The sequence below is a fragment of the Tursiops truncatus genome, chromosome 12 (genome assembly GCF_011762595.2).
Source record: "Tursiops truncatus isolate mTurTru1 chromosome 12, mTurTru1.mat.Y, whole genome shotgun sequence".
In the NCBI taxonomy this organism is placed as follows: domain Eukaryota; kingdom Metazoa; phylum Chordata; class Mammalia; order Artiodactyla; family Delphinidae; genus Tursiops; species Tursiops truncatus.
Genome location: NC_047045.1, coordinates 48425315 through 48440418, shown reverse-complemented (window position 1 = coordinate 48440418; position 15104 = coordinate 48425315). Strand labels below are relative to the sequence as shown.

Genomic DNA, 15104 nt, shown 5'->3' with positions numbered 1-15104 from the left:
GGTGCTATTATCCTGAAAGGTTTTGGACAGCTTTATGAATAACAACCTAAGAGTCATTAGAATGGACCTCACCTTTAATTTCAACAGTGTTAAAAGCTGACATCAGGAAAAACAGTCACATATTTCAATTGCATATCAATCAGATTTGTGTTAGCCTGAGCAATCTGGCTGGGGGGAAGAGGGGATCTTACCTAGTGTACTAGTTCGTGTATTTCTATGCTCCTTCAAACAAATTTAAGCACAGCAGTATATGCTTAATGAGAAAGACTACTTTACTTTGTTTCTCGTCTCTCAGATGCTTTCCTAGTCATAACAAAACAGCCAGTACAATCTTAACATTCTCCTTCTTTTTAGATTTTATTCTACCATAGAGATTTTCAAAGTGTATAGATGGCTTCTATATTCCCCTGTATCTGTCCTGTTTGTGATAAACCCTGTTCTTCATTATCCCTCTTCTTCCCTTTTTCCAGTTGCACATAACTTCATTTGTTCATTTTGGTGTAGGATGTTCTAAACGCTAAGCCTGGGAATCCATATTTTTAAAAACTCATAATTAAAATTAATTACTGTTTTTTTACTAAAGAAGTTTCTGCTTTTAGAATATATGTCTTTGAGTATCCAGTGCCTGTGTATTCTCATTGTTTTTGGCGTGACATACTTAGGATGACCTTGGTTTTAACTTCCTTCATCATTTCTGTGGGGTGAGACAATTTGGAGGAAAAAGGACTTCATTGTATCTGGGCTCAGATAGGGTAATGGAGCATGCAAAGAGAAACAATTATGTATTTCTTCTAAATATGCATCATGTAGATTAGGATACTTTTTTACTCATAACAGTATCTTAAGTTTATATACCTGTGTTTGTTTCTATATGTGTGTATGCTTACTGGAGACATATATGTTTATATACTGATATAAATATTATACAGATACAGCTTGCCTACAGATGAAATCATCTGCCTAAGACATTGTAAGGATTTTTTTTTTTTTTTTTTTTTTGCGGTACGCGGGCCTCTCACTGTTGTGGTCTCTCCCATTGCGGAGCACAGGCTCCAGACGCACAGGCCCAGTGGCCATGGCTCACGGGCCCAGCCGCTCCGCGGCATGTGGGATCCTCCTGGACCAGGACACAAACCCACGTCCCCTGCATCAGCAGGCGGACTCTCAACCGCTGCGCCACCAGGAAAGCCCTGTAAGGATATTTTTAAATTCTCTACTTAGCTAACTTTAGTAAGAAAAGGACCACAAAAAACACCTCCATTGAAAATAATTATTCTTTTAGTATATATGCTTTGTCCTTATCCCTGTGCAAAACATTCATTGTGTTAATTATATCTATATTTTCTGTATTTTAATTTTATGATAAAAGTTACCTTAGGTATTTCCTTTCTTATATATCAATACTTTTCTTTGTTTCTATAGAATACATTTTTAATTTTAGTTCTTAAAGATTCAGCATAGTTTTTGCTAACTATTCCCTAAACGTTAGACAGTTGGGTTGCTTCCAGTATTCCTATAGTTTGAATAATGTAGCTATAATCAGCCAATAAATATATTTATCCTCTAAAGTGGGATTGCCAAGGGAGAAGCGATTAGTATAAGACTGTTTTACCATCATCTCCTGTTTCTTCCCCCCAATTATTACCTCATCACTGATGGTTGCCTTTCATTTGACCAATGCATTCAAGAGAATTAGCTGTCAGGAATGTGATCAAGGAAAATTATTTTACCCTAAGTCTGAGCTTGATCTATTTGTCTCCATATCAAAATGAAAAATTGGGCATTCGTTTAATAGAAAGAACATCAACATGGCCACATTATGGATTAGTTGGTTTTAGATTGTTGATAAAGTTCTATGCTACACACTCTTTTATAGATCAAGGTATTACTAAGATAGTCTAGGAAAATTCATCTTCTTAAATTATCTCATAGAGGGACTACTAAATCACCATAATTTAACATTCTCATTTCATCGCTGAGGCTCAGGAGTATTCTGAGAACATCTTATAAATCACCATCAGAAGTATATAGGCCCACACTGATGTAAGTTCAAGATTCTTACGTTTATGTTACAAAAACAGAAGAGAAAATACCACTGACTTGCATTACTTGCTTCAGGAAAATTACAATTAGAAACACTGAACAATAATCAAGAATGTCAGTGGACCTCTAAACCTACGAAAAGAACAATAGGAACATGAAATACCTGTTGACATATACTTTGATTACAGGGACATATTCAAAAACTTGAAATGCCCTAGCTCAGTTAAAATATTTTGTAGTATTATTTTTTTAAAAAAAGCCGAGCCACAAGATTTCCAGAGTCTATATAAGAAATGCAGATAACCACGAGAATTACAAACGGATGGGATAAAAATAAGATGAATACCAAATACTAAATGATCAGTAATAAAAATAAATAAAAGAGATAGCATTGCTCTATTATAAGCTCAACGGAAACGAAAGTCCTCATTGGAGATAGTAAATAGCATCTAGAATATCATTACCCAAATTATGTTCTACAGACCACTAGTTTCTTTAGATATGGCAGGATAAATCTGTATCTGTATATATACTAAAAATAAATTTGGAAAAAGTTACATCCTATATTCTTTCTTAGAAATTCACAATTTACAGAAAAAGAAACTAATTTTTTTTTATCTCTGTATTTCCATACTTACTTAACTATAACCTCCCTCTTTTTTTTTTTTAATGTAACATCTGCTAACACTGAGTTACAAACATTGTTTCCCAGAACAAATTTTGGGAAATATTACTGTAGAATAAGAGTAACCAAAGCAAAAGTGATATTGAAAATTGGCAAATGCAAAACAAGACATTTCAAGAGAAGATGATACATGTAGAAAATAGCATGTATGACTATACCACATATTATTATTTGCTTTACAACAGAAATCAGTGGCTGTATTGAGCAGAAAGTAAACTTAATGGGATATAGTAATGCCGCAGACTCATAGAGAAGGCTGAAGAAGAAACTGGAACTAGCACTCTCAAGTTGCCACAGAGGATCTCTATGGCTCAGCAATCTCTCTGGGTCACCCTAGAATTAATAAACATGCACTAATTTTTTCCTACCCTTGTCAAGACACAAAGTTCCAGAAGAAAGAGGTCAATTGGCAGTTTTATTTAATGTGGTCCCTTAAGGATCTTAGGAAATGAAAGAGAGGATATGATAAAAAGTGTTCCACAGGGTTTGAATTCAGTATCCCATGAGGACCAAGTATAGATAATTCCTGAATAGGAAATTGAAGGCCCTATTGGAAGGGTAGGAATAAAAGATGTTTGGGAGTCAAAAAAAAGACATAATTCCACTATGAATGAATAAGGGTGTCAGAGGAAATAGACAAGCTGTATGGAAACTGATAATTTAATAAAATACTGCTTAGGAAAGCTTTTCCTGATTTGAAAAACTACTTTATTCTGTAAATTGAGAGAGAACATTTAGAACTGACAAGGTATTTAATCCTCAAAGGAAACATTCAAGTAATATGTTTTAAGTATGTGAACTAGAAAAAGTCAACTCATCAAAGCTAAAAAGATTGAAGAATGAGCTTTCATTGAACAAAGGCAACAAGGGCATCTGACCCAAGACTGGGGAAACACATATAATAGATTTTTACATTAGATCAGTTTACTCTGCCAAGGTAGCCTTCATTCTGAAGGCAGCAAAAGAACGTTTTCCCAAATTAACCAAAAGAAATCCACTGCTCCAGACACACCACTACAAAAGATTGCTGAAGGACTTACTGAAAAAGAGAAGTAGCTAATACCTCTAATTTTAAAAATATCAAGGGGGAAAACATGAAGTGGGTAGGATTGTGGAGTAGGGAGGAGAGAAATAAGATTGAGAATGCGAGTGTAGTGGTAGAAAGATCTATTTTTTTCTCATAATAGGATTCAGACGTTTGGGGTGCAGGACATCAATTTTGTAGAGTTTGTTTAGTGATGATCCTTATATATACTTTAGATATTAATTTACTGTTTAGCATTCATTATTGAAACTTTATAAAATAAAGGAATATGATAAACTGAATAGGTAATATTTTCATTTTAAAAGGTTTAACTTAGCAAAATGATATTAGATTACAGTAATTTTGCTTAAATTTGTAATTGTTTCCGTGGTTAATGAGCTAAATTGTCTCATGTTGAATATTTTATTAAGATTGGAAGTTTATTTTGTACTTTAAAAGGGATCTAGGAGTACATGGAATCGATTCTAAAATAATGTACACTTTCGTCAAATGAAAATGCTACCTTTTTTTGGCCTATATTGAATTACAGAAATCATACCTACTCCGTAACTCAGGTTTTCTATGTGTCTCACTCTGTACAAAGCTCTATCCTGTATTTATAATTGATTTTGGAAGCACAGAAGTTTTATTAGCCATAAGAACTTTATCTCAGTAATACATGAAAGCAGTTCTGCAGTTTGCCAAGAATTTCAGCTCCAAAACCTATTCATGGCTAAGGTATAAGTGGCAGAAGCTGGTATAGATTTGCATCTGATAAATGTGGTAGACCAAATGAGAGGGCTTGGCACCTGAAGGAGAGGGAAACTCGGAAAATTAACTTATTAATGAAATATGTGTATCCCTTTTAGTTTAGCACAGTACTTTGCACATAGTAAGTGGACTACAAATTCGTATCAGTGAGAATAGACCTATTATGATGCAGTAACAACCTCAAAATCTCAATGGTTTAAGACAATACGCTCTACACACTCTTTATGCTTTGCCCATGCTGCATGCTCTGCCCACAGCTCTGCTTCTCATCATCCTCCCTCCAGAGCCCAGACTGGTGCAGCAGCTGCCATCTGAGTCATTTCCATTTGCCAAGGCAGGAGGCAGGGTGTTGAGGTGACAAAAGAAAACCTGGAAAATCACACACTGGCTTTTAACATGTCTACTGAAAAGACACTTGTTACTTCAGCTCTCATCTTTTTGGCGAAAGCAAGTCACATGGCCACTGTAATTTAAAGGGTTGGGGGACAGGATGCAGTGTTACCACCACACGCCTGGGAGTAAATAGTGCTAATGACTGCCACAGTAGCCACTGACTTGGGTTAAACTGTGTAGCCTTCCCAGCTGCTAGGAGAAGCAGAAGATAGGAATTTGTGAAAAGAGGGGAATTTTTTCAAGGGTCCCCAAACTGGAATTAGTCTGCACCACAAGGAAAAGACTTCCATACTGTGGCCCTAGGGTAGTAATTAGAGAGTCATGCCTTGGGATAGGAAAACATATTCACTGACTTGTCAAGTAAAAGGCTACTCTTCTAGCACTTGTCTACAAAATTCTGTTTCTGTGAGAAACATCTCCTATTCTAGACTTCTCCTGTAACCCTCCAAATTTCAAACAGTAAAGTTGAGAAACCCAGGTAAACTATGCTATAGAAAAGGAATGCCTGTCATCAGTACTGCAGTTGTCTAGTGGGGGAGCTAATCATTGCTCTTCAGCAGCACCCTGCTGTGTTGAGCAGACGTTGTGGATCTGGTGCCTTTCCTCCAACCACTTCCTCTTTAAATGTTTGCTCAGACCAGGAGCTTGTTGTTTTGCAAAACCTAATGTAAAAGATGAGGTAATATGTTTATATTTAGATTTATAGTGAATCATTTCATAATTTACAATGTCTGTTAAAACCAATACTTAAATCATTTTTATTGTCTGAATCATATTGACATAGATTTCTAATACTAAATTTGTGTGTGTATGTATGTGTGTGACTTAAACAAAAGCTGTACTTTTCTAGTAATATTTCTGTATTTTTTTTCTTTGAAATTATTGCAGTGTTCTTTAGGAAGGTATCATGAGGTACCTATAGCAAGGAACTTAAAATTTAATGGGACTAGTAGAAAATTCCTGAGAATTGTGATAATTTACCATCTGGTAAGTTCATTTACTTAGTGGATCAGCATATGCTTATTGAATACCTGCACTGAAGCACTGACTGCACTTGGTGCTGCAGAAACAGTGAACAAGAGAAACAGTCTCCACTGACAAATACTGATTCATTTAGATGTTATAACAACCCTGTAAAGTAGGAGTAGATATTGTTTTTATCCTCATTTTACATAGGGAAAGACAGAGCACTGAGTGTTAAGTAACTTACCCAAGGGCATACAAAGCAGCAGAGCTGGCCTTCAAAGTTGGACAGTCTAGCTACAAGACAGCAAGTAGCAACCAGACATTAGGGATCTCAAACATAGAAGACAGAAGTAGGCTATAGGCTTGAACTTATGAGTCATCAACAGCTAAATGTGAATAGAAGGGATAGAAGGGAATGGGGCTGCTGAGAATGCATATAGATTGAAAAAAGGGAGCCTTAACATTTCGGCATTGGTGAGAGGAAGGAGCTAGAAAAGGAGACTAAGAAGTGGTAATCCCAGAAGTAGGAGGAAAACTAATAAATGTGATTATCACAGAAGCAAAGGGAAAATAGTATTTTGAAAAATGATGAAGTATTCAGTTGTGTCAGAGGTTGCTGCTAGGGCAAGATGTTTAAGGACTGAAAATATCTTTGGACGTAGCAATATGGAGGTCACGGATGACTTTACTGAAAGTACTTTTAGTAGAATAATAGCATATAATCCAAATTGATTTTGATTGAAGAGGAGAAGGTCTTTTAGAAGGTAAGGGAGGGTAGGATTCAGAGGACAGATAGCCTTAGGGAGTGGTCCCTCCTCCACTGCAGTATGAGAGGGTAGAGGAGAAAATGGGCACACATGTCAGTGACTTGGTAGATTTGGTGGCAAAGATATGAGATGTTTACTATGCGATGGCCCCTGTTAACTGTATGAAGAAGCATCAGACAAGGACATCTGAGGTTCACGGGGAGAGAATAGACATTTCAGATGAGTGTGTATAATTTGAAATTGTCATTCTAGAGAGGGTTGTGACTAGAGATACATGGTAGAATTTCTGGACAGTATCTACGTGGGTGACCATGAATTCATGGTGGCTTCAATCCTCAGGTGTATGATATTTCTTTCTCCAGTAGTGCTCAGCAGTTCAGATACAAGCATAGAGAAGGTAGTTGGTGTGTTTTCATTAAGTTTTGCTAGACAGATGAGACAGAGACACCAAAAAAGGTATGGATTTTATGGTATTGGCAAAAAGTTTCATTAAAATTATAGACCATAAAGTCCAAGAATGAGTATAAGACAGTATGAAAAAAAACCGGTGAGTGATGGTTAGAGAGAAAGTGGACTGGTTAAATTGCCTGATGTTTAGTTGAAGTAGGATAGTAGAAGTAGCAGTAATTTAGCAGATGACTAGAAGCTCTGGAAGTTAAGGCTATATAGTGGAATATGAATAAGATATTTAAAAAATAGGGAAGTCTTGAGTGATGTCATAATCCAGGATAACATCACAAAACTGAGTGATTAAGGAGGGATTTTGCCAGAAGCTATCTGCATAGCTTACTGTGCAATATATTTTAATTGAAAAAAAAATAGGTCTTAAAAAAAAAACAACTTTCAAGCATCAGTGAATTATTTTTAAATTTGCTAAGATATAAACACTACATAATATTCATAAGTCCATATGAAAATATGTACTGAACAAAGGTTACTGTTTAAACAAAAAAGAGAAAAATATTCATGCAGTATGAAATTTAAATATATGATTGTTGGACAAACATTCATGACTCTAGAGCCTTAAGAAGTCAGTACAGATTAGAGTTGGCAGTAGAAATGTAAACAAAATGCATGTTAACTAATTAGATTAAATGCAACTATGTACCTATGCAGAGCTGTTTCTTTTAAGCTATAACTAGATGAAATTGTATCTACAATAAATTTAGTAAATTTGATTGTAGTGATGTGAATTTGTTTTGAATTTCCTTTAGTCCGTTCAAGCTGCTGTATGCTATAGTAGAATACCATAGACTGGGTGGTTTATAAACAATGAACATTGATTTCTCATAGCTATGGAGGCTGGGAAATCCAAGATTAAGGTGCCAGAAGATTTGGTGTCTCGTGAGGGCCAGCTTCTTGTGTCATAGATGTCCATCTTCTCTAAATGTCCTCACATGGCAGAAGGGGTGAAAGAGCTCTCTAGGATATCTTTTATAAAGGCACTAATTTCATTCATGGGGGCTCCACCCTCATGACCTAAACACCTCGGAAAGCCTCCACCTCCAAATTATCATCACATTGGGGATTAGCATTTCACATATAAATTTTGGGAGGACAGAAACATTCAGTCTATAATAGGTGCCTTCTAAAGTATGTCTTGTAAAGATTTCATTTACAAAGCTTTCTTGTGTTACCATTTTATGATGTAGATTTATAGTTTATGTATTTAATGTTTTTTTCTTTAAAATGTTTTAGAAGATAGTTCATTGACAAATCTTAGGGTTAACTATTCTAGTAACTTAAGCCATTTCTGATACATTATGAAGTTTCTCCAAGAGAGATCTGTTGATATATCTGGATATACAACCATTAATTTTGCATTTGGAAGTTCATCTTATAATTTAGCTGGAAATTCTTTTACATTGATAATAAAGTAGACCTAAGCCTTGAGGGTAATGTTTGTTTTTAACTTAATAATTGATCTTTATTTTAATCTGAGGTATCCCATTCCTCTGAAGCAGTACAAATAGTGACTAATTCCAGGGTCCTGCAAAATGAGGAAATCCAAGAGGTTTAATGATATGGGCATAGAACAGAAGAATTTTTTCACAGCTCTTTATTATAAACACTTTTGTTTTTCATTTGTGCCATTAGATAGAAGGTTAGGGTTAGACCAGATAAGCAAAAGAGATTGTCACGTTTGTCTTATAAGTCCCATTTGGTTGATGCATTTATTTGTTTAATCTTATTTTAACAGATATTTTTAAGTTCTTCATATAATAATCGTGATAGTTGCTCTAATTTATAAATTGCTGCTAACTTCTGTGTTTCAATTCTTATAGCTAACTTGGTATTAAAATTATTAAATAGTGGCTTCTTACTTTAGTCTTGTGTCATGCACTTCCTCTAGTCAGGTAGAAAGTAGACTTATTATTCAATTTAGATTTAACTGTTAATTCAAATAACAACTGTAGCATGTGTGTTGAGTGTTTTTTTTTAATATCTTTATTGGAGTATAACTGCTTCACAATGTTGTGTTAGTTTCTGCTGTACAACAAAGTAAATCAGCTATATGTATACATATATCCCCATATCCCCTCCTTCTTAAGCCTCCCTCCCACCCTCCCTATCCCACCCCTCTAGGTCATCACAAAGCATCGAGCTGATCTCCCTGTGCTATGCAACAGCTTCCCACTAGCCATCCATTTTACATTTTGTACTGCATATATGTCAATGCTACTCTTTCATTCGTCCCAGCTTCCCCTTCCCCCACTGTGCCCTCAAGTCCGTTCTCTACGTCTGCATCTTTATTCCTCCCCTGCCACTAGGTTCATCAGTACCATTCTTTTAGATTCCATATATGTGCGTTAGCATACGGTATTTGTTTTCCTCTTTCTGACTTCACTCTGTATGACAGTGTGTTGAGTTTCTGCTATCTAATCTTTATGACTGTATAATGCATTATGACTAGACTTAGAATAATGTTAACCCAGAGTTTAACTCTGAAGAATTAGGTATAGTGGACCTTAAAGCTCTATCATCTTGTCAGGCTTGCAGTTATTAACCTGTTTAGTTGCTTATGATTCACATCTTTATTCAGCAAATATTATGTGCCACCTATGGTAATTTTGAGCATCTGTTATGTGCCAGGCTGTGTTCTTGTCTCTAGAGGATTCAGTGATGAACAAACTAGACAAAGTCTCTGTTCTCATGAAATGTACATGCTAGTGAGATAAAATATTAAAGAAGTCCACAGTGTAATTTCAGATAGCAGTAAGTGCTGTAAAGAAAATACAATACAATCATGTGATAAAGAGTGACAGAGAGAGGGGTAGGAAGAGGAGGACTACTTTAGGGTGAATTTAGGGCGCTCAAATTGGACTAACACCATTGAAGATTTGGAGAAAATAACATTCTAAGCAGAGGAACCCAAGAGTTCTGAGTTTATGGTAGATTTCTTTCTTTTGTTTGGGACAAAGAAGAGGAGGAGGAATGTGATGGTGATGATATTGGTGATAATAAGACCATTTTTTGAGGGTTTATTGTGTGCCAGGTGTACAGTATTAATACTGGAGAGATTTCATAATCTCCATGTTGTAGTTACACTGAAGCTCGGACCGGCTGATTCCTGAGTCATGTAGGAATTGGTAGAACTGGAATTAGACCCTGCTCTGTCTGTGCCATATCCCTGTCCACGTATTATTCCCAAAGCCAACAGGGTTAGTACCACAGTCTTTCTTTCTTATGTACTTGCTCATCAGTTCAACATCTAACCCTTATGTAATGAACTAGCTGCAATCTTCTATAACCCATGAAATCTTCCACTTCCTAAGCAACAAAGAATAACTGATATTTGAAAACTAAACTATGATATGTTAACACTTATGAGTTTATAACAGATTTTTGAAATTATTTGAAATTATTTATTCATCACATTCATGTGTTTTTCCAAAACAAAATTTTCCTTGAATTTTTCCAAATTCTTTGAGTTGCAAGCATTCTCATTTTTTTCCTCTGTGTTTTTATTCTTCATTCCCTCACCCTCTTCATCAGAATAAAATGCATATTGAGGACAGTAGTAATTGATAGCACTGAATGATGTAGATATATGCAATTTAGAAAAAAGAATAGTATTTTCAAGTTTTGAATCATATTTTCTGATACAGAAATATGAAGGAAAAAGGTAGTACATTGTCATTTCAAATTAAATTAAAATAGTTTGGTTTTATTAATAGACATAAATTATGAAGGTTTACCAATACAATTGGAATGCTTTTATGTAATTAGAAAATTCCAAAAAGAACTTGAAAAAGCTCATAAATCTACCATATGACAAAAGCACTTTAATAAATTTCTCCTGACTGTGAATAAAAATTTGGAATCCAGTTGCCTACTTGCTTTTTATATTTTACTCACTTAGACAAAGAGAAGGAAAGCTCATATTTATTGTCATATATCATAATAGTAACTGCAAAAAAATGATTAATATATCTACTTCTCATAGTCATTAAGGATTTGCAGTCAACCATTTTCTAGTATGTTTTCCTTCCATTATGTTAACTGTTGTCAAAAGACAAGACTCAAAACCAGGGCCTTGGGTTAAACTAAGATTAGATCCAGTGACCTGGCATTCCTCCAGAAGTTTTTCCATTGTGGAATTTCAAGATGCTACCTAAATAATGGGGTTTAATTAGTACTCAGATAAATGGGTAGTTGCCACACTTTCAAGGATTACCAGTCTCATGTCACCACTGCCTGGCGTGCACTTCCCACTAGTTTTACTTATCCATTCAATGTATTCCCCCCCATCCCCGTGTCCAGACAGATGCAGAATAATCACTGACTCTCCTTATAAATACTCAAAGTAAAATACCAACACTTTGACTTCTTTCTCTCCCTCTTCCCTATCAAATTAGCAAAGACTAAAAACCACGTTAATACCCAGTTTGGTGAGAGTAGGGCAAAAATTTGCGCAGACATTGCTGAAGGGAATGTAATTCAATACAGTTGCTTTGAAAAGCTATTAAGTACTATATATATAAGAAGATCCTTAATAAAGGTATTCATTTAGTTCTAGTTATTCAGCATTGGGGAATCTAGCCAAAGGAAATAATCCAAAATGTAATCAAATTATGCCTAAAGCAATTAATGAATATATTTTATATACTCAGTAAATAGGAAGAAACATCTCAAATATCCAATAGTAAAAGAATAGTGGAGCAGATTATGGAATGCCCACATAATGGCATGTTGTACAACCATTAAATTTGTTTGTTTGTTTGTTTTGCCGTACATGGGCCTCTCACTGTTGTGGCCTCTCCCGTTGCGGGCACAGGCTCCGGACGCGCAGGCTCAGCAGCCATGGCTCACGGGCCCAGCCGCTCCGCGGCATGTGGGATCTTCCCGGACCGGGGAACGAACCTGTGTGCCCTGCATCGGCAGGCGGACTCTCAACTACTGCGCCACCAGGGAAGCCCCAACCATTAAAATTTATGCTTGTTTATTTACTGACATGGGCAAATATTGATAAGTAAAGCAAGATATAAAATTTAATATGTATATGATTATTTGTGACCTCCTTCACCCATTTCTCCCACCCTTCACCCCTCCCATTTCTGACAACTACCATTCTGTTCTCTGTATTTATGAACTTAGTATTTTTGTTTGTTTCTTTGTTTTCAGCTACAGAAAACAGAATAATGACATAGGAAATTATTCTTAAATGTAAACAACATTTGCTTATAATTGGTATATGATCTTTCCCCTGTCTTTTTGTTTCTCTATACTTAGGTTTTTCACAGTGAACTAGTGCTAATCTTATGATCAGAAAAAATTAAAGGAAAAATTGTAATAAACTTGAAAAAAATCCTTACCAAACTTTTGCCCCTAGGCTTCCTCAGGATTTAGTTGTTCTAGCCTTTTTTAAGGTTTGAATTTTTTTAACTTTTCTTACAAGAATCCAGCTTGTGAAGTCTTGAAAGTCAACTTTCTCTCTTTCTCTCCTTTATCTGTTTCATAAAGAAAACGGCTTTACTCAGTGATAATTGAATTTCCTTCTTTATAGTCTATTTATAGATTTCCATTTCAGATGGTGGGTTTGTTTACAGCAACATCCATTAGATGTTAATATCATCCTCAGTTCACATGGAAATGGAGGTGACACAAAGCTTAAGTAAACAGATTGCTCATAAATCCTTGCACAGTCTCAGATCTAACTACTTAGTCTTTGTATTTTCAAGAGCAGTTTAAAAAGACAAAAGCTAATTATAGTAACAAGATTTTTTTGTTACACACACACACCTATCTAAAGTGTGATACAAAACAGTATGTAGAGTATTTCATACCCTTAAAAAAAATATGTTCATTGGAAATCTCTTTGCATTTTCCATCCTCAACCATTTAAAAGCCGAAAGAGTGGAATTATTTGTGATTATTATTATAGAGTCAATAATAAAGTTTATGTCCATTACTAACATAGAAGGAAATCTGGGACTACTGAGGCATTTGGCACAATCTGTGACTTTGTCTTTCTGTACAGGATCTAATTGAAAGAAGGTATTAGGGAAGACATAGCAGAGAGCCTTTTTCCTGTTGTTACAGCAGTAAATATCCCTTAAGAAACTTCAAAAGGAGGCATGCTTGTTTGAAGAAGAAGAGAGTAAGAGAAAAGCTGTTCAGTAATGAGTCAGGGAAAAAAGAAAACCTTGTCTGAAATATAAAGGAGGTAACTATAAAGAGGGGAACGTATAGTCTACCAGACACTCGTGAGAGTTCTCAAAGTCTGGATTCACTTTATGATGGAAACCCAAGGTAATTAGAAACTGTATTTTTTTAAATTTGTAATATTTTCCTTTATATTTTAAAATCTAAAGTATATATGGCTACATGATATGAATTGCTAGAGCTTGCTTATGGGTACACAGATATTGGAAATTTCTATATTTTGAAATACTTTATTTTTAAAAACTGTTTGGGGGAATCCATAGATGTGATGAATAGCCAAGTGTCTTCTTTCACCGCACTCTCTTCTCACCCTAAAACTCTGCCTCTCCTTCCATTTATGAGGATTAGCTACTTACCTGTGATCCTGTAATTGGAGTAGATGTCTGTGTAATGATCTGAGGCTCTCACTACTTAAAATTGTATTTCTAAGGAAAGTTGCCATATTTTGGACCTATAGGTAAACCATCTGTAAACAGATGTCTACTTGAAATATTCATCATATTGGAGACAACTACCTAGTGAACTTAAGTAGCTCTTATGGAGTAGAAGGAACATTGCTCTTAGAATCTAGAATCCTGGCTTCTCAGACCCTGTTTAGTGGTTGACTCACTGCATTACCTTGAGCGAGCCATTTTATCACTTTTCAGATTTTTTTCATTAAAGTAATGGAATATGAAATAAATGGCTTTTAAGCATCTGCTAAATTCAGTGTTCTGGAGCTATGATACACTGATTTTCAAGTTCACAGAATGTTATACATTGGAAGAATAGTGTGTGGGAGAAGTTTCCTCCTCATAACTCAAAACTTCTTAACTTACTTTTGGGTGTAAGCACAGTGGTTCCTTCTGATGAAATGTAGATTGGTGCTTCATGATATATGATGTTTAGGTAGTCCAGATACGTAAATACCTGGAGTGAAAAAGAAGTAAGAAAGTTGGGCATCTTTATGCTCTGGAAAAACCTTGTGTCCTATGGAAGAGAAATTGGCTGGTTGATAGTGGAAGGGAGATGCTAAAAATTAGAGAAGCACTGCAAAGAGAACAATAAACTGCTATAGACACAAACAGTTAGGAACATGCACTGATTCTTTACTTATGAATACCTACAGTCTTAATTCCTTCCTTACCCAAAATGTGAATGCAGATTGCTTTCCATTATAATCAGATCTCCCATTTTTAATGACAAACTCAACAAGAATTTTGGCAGCGGTAGCAAGAAAGAAAAGGATTTATATACAGCAAAGCTGGCTTTCAGGTGTAAAGGACACAGGCAAACAATTATCTGCATGCAAGAACTTGGGGAATATTGTTTCCAAGAGCTCTTCCTGATGAATATACCAAGCAACGAGCTTCAGACAACCAGAAAGCCCCATATCGTGTGACTCCATTTTTATGAAATGTCCAAAATAGGCAAATCTGCAGAGACAGAAAGTAGATTAGAGGTTGCCTAGGGCTGAAGTGGTTGGAGGAAACGAGGAGTGACTGCTAATGAACATGGTGTTTCTTTTGGAGGGATGATAAAAATGTTCTAAATATTGTGAGAGTCAATTTAGTATGACTATACTAAAACCAGCGAAATGTATACTTATGGGTAAATTGTATGATGAAAGTGTTAAAAAGAAAAACATTGTAGCTCTGAATTTTAATTGAAAATATTAGTAAAAACTTATGAGATATTTTATCTTAAAATATATAAATATGCATGTGTATCTGTGTGTGTGTGTGTGTGTCTCCCCTGAAAAGGCCTAGGAACAATGAATCATCCCTAGCACCCAGATTGGGTCTTGAAT

The 15104-nt window shown here is 35.5% G+C and overlaps 1 protein-coding gene across 2 annotated transcripts in view; it reads left to right on the top strand.

Moving 5' to 3' along the window:
- MAN1A1 (mannosidase alpha class 1A member 1) overlaps positions 1-15104 on the top strand; it is a 179913-nt gene that overhangs the window by 62069 nt on the left and 102740 nt on the right. The gene's annotated exons all lie outside the window — the stretch shown is intronic.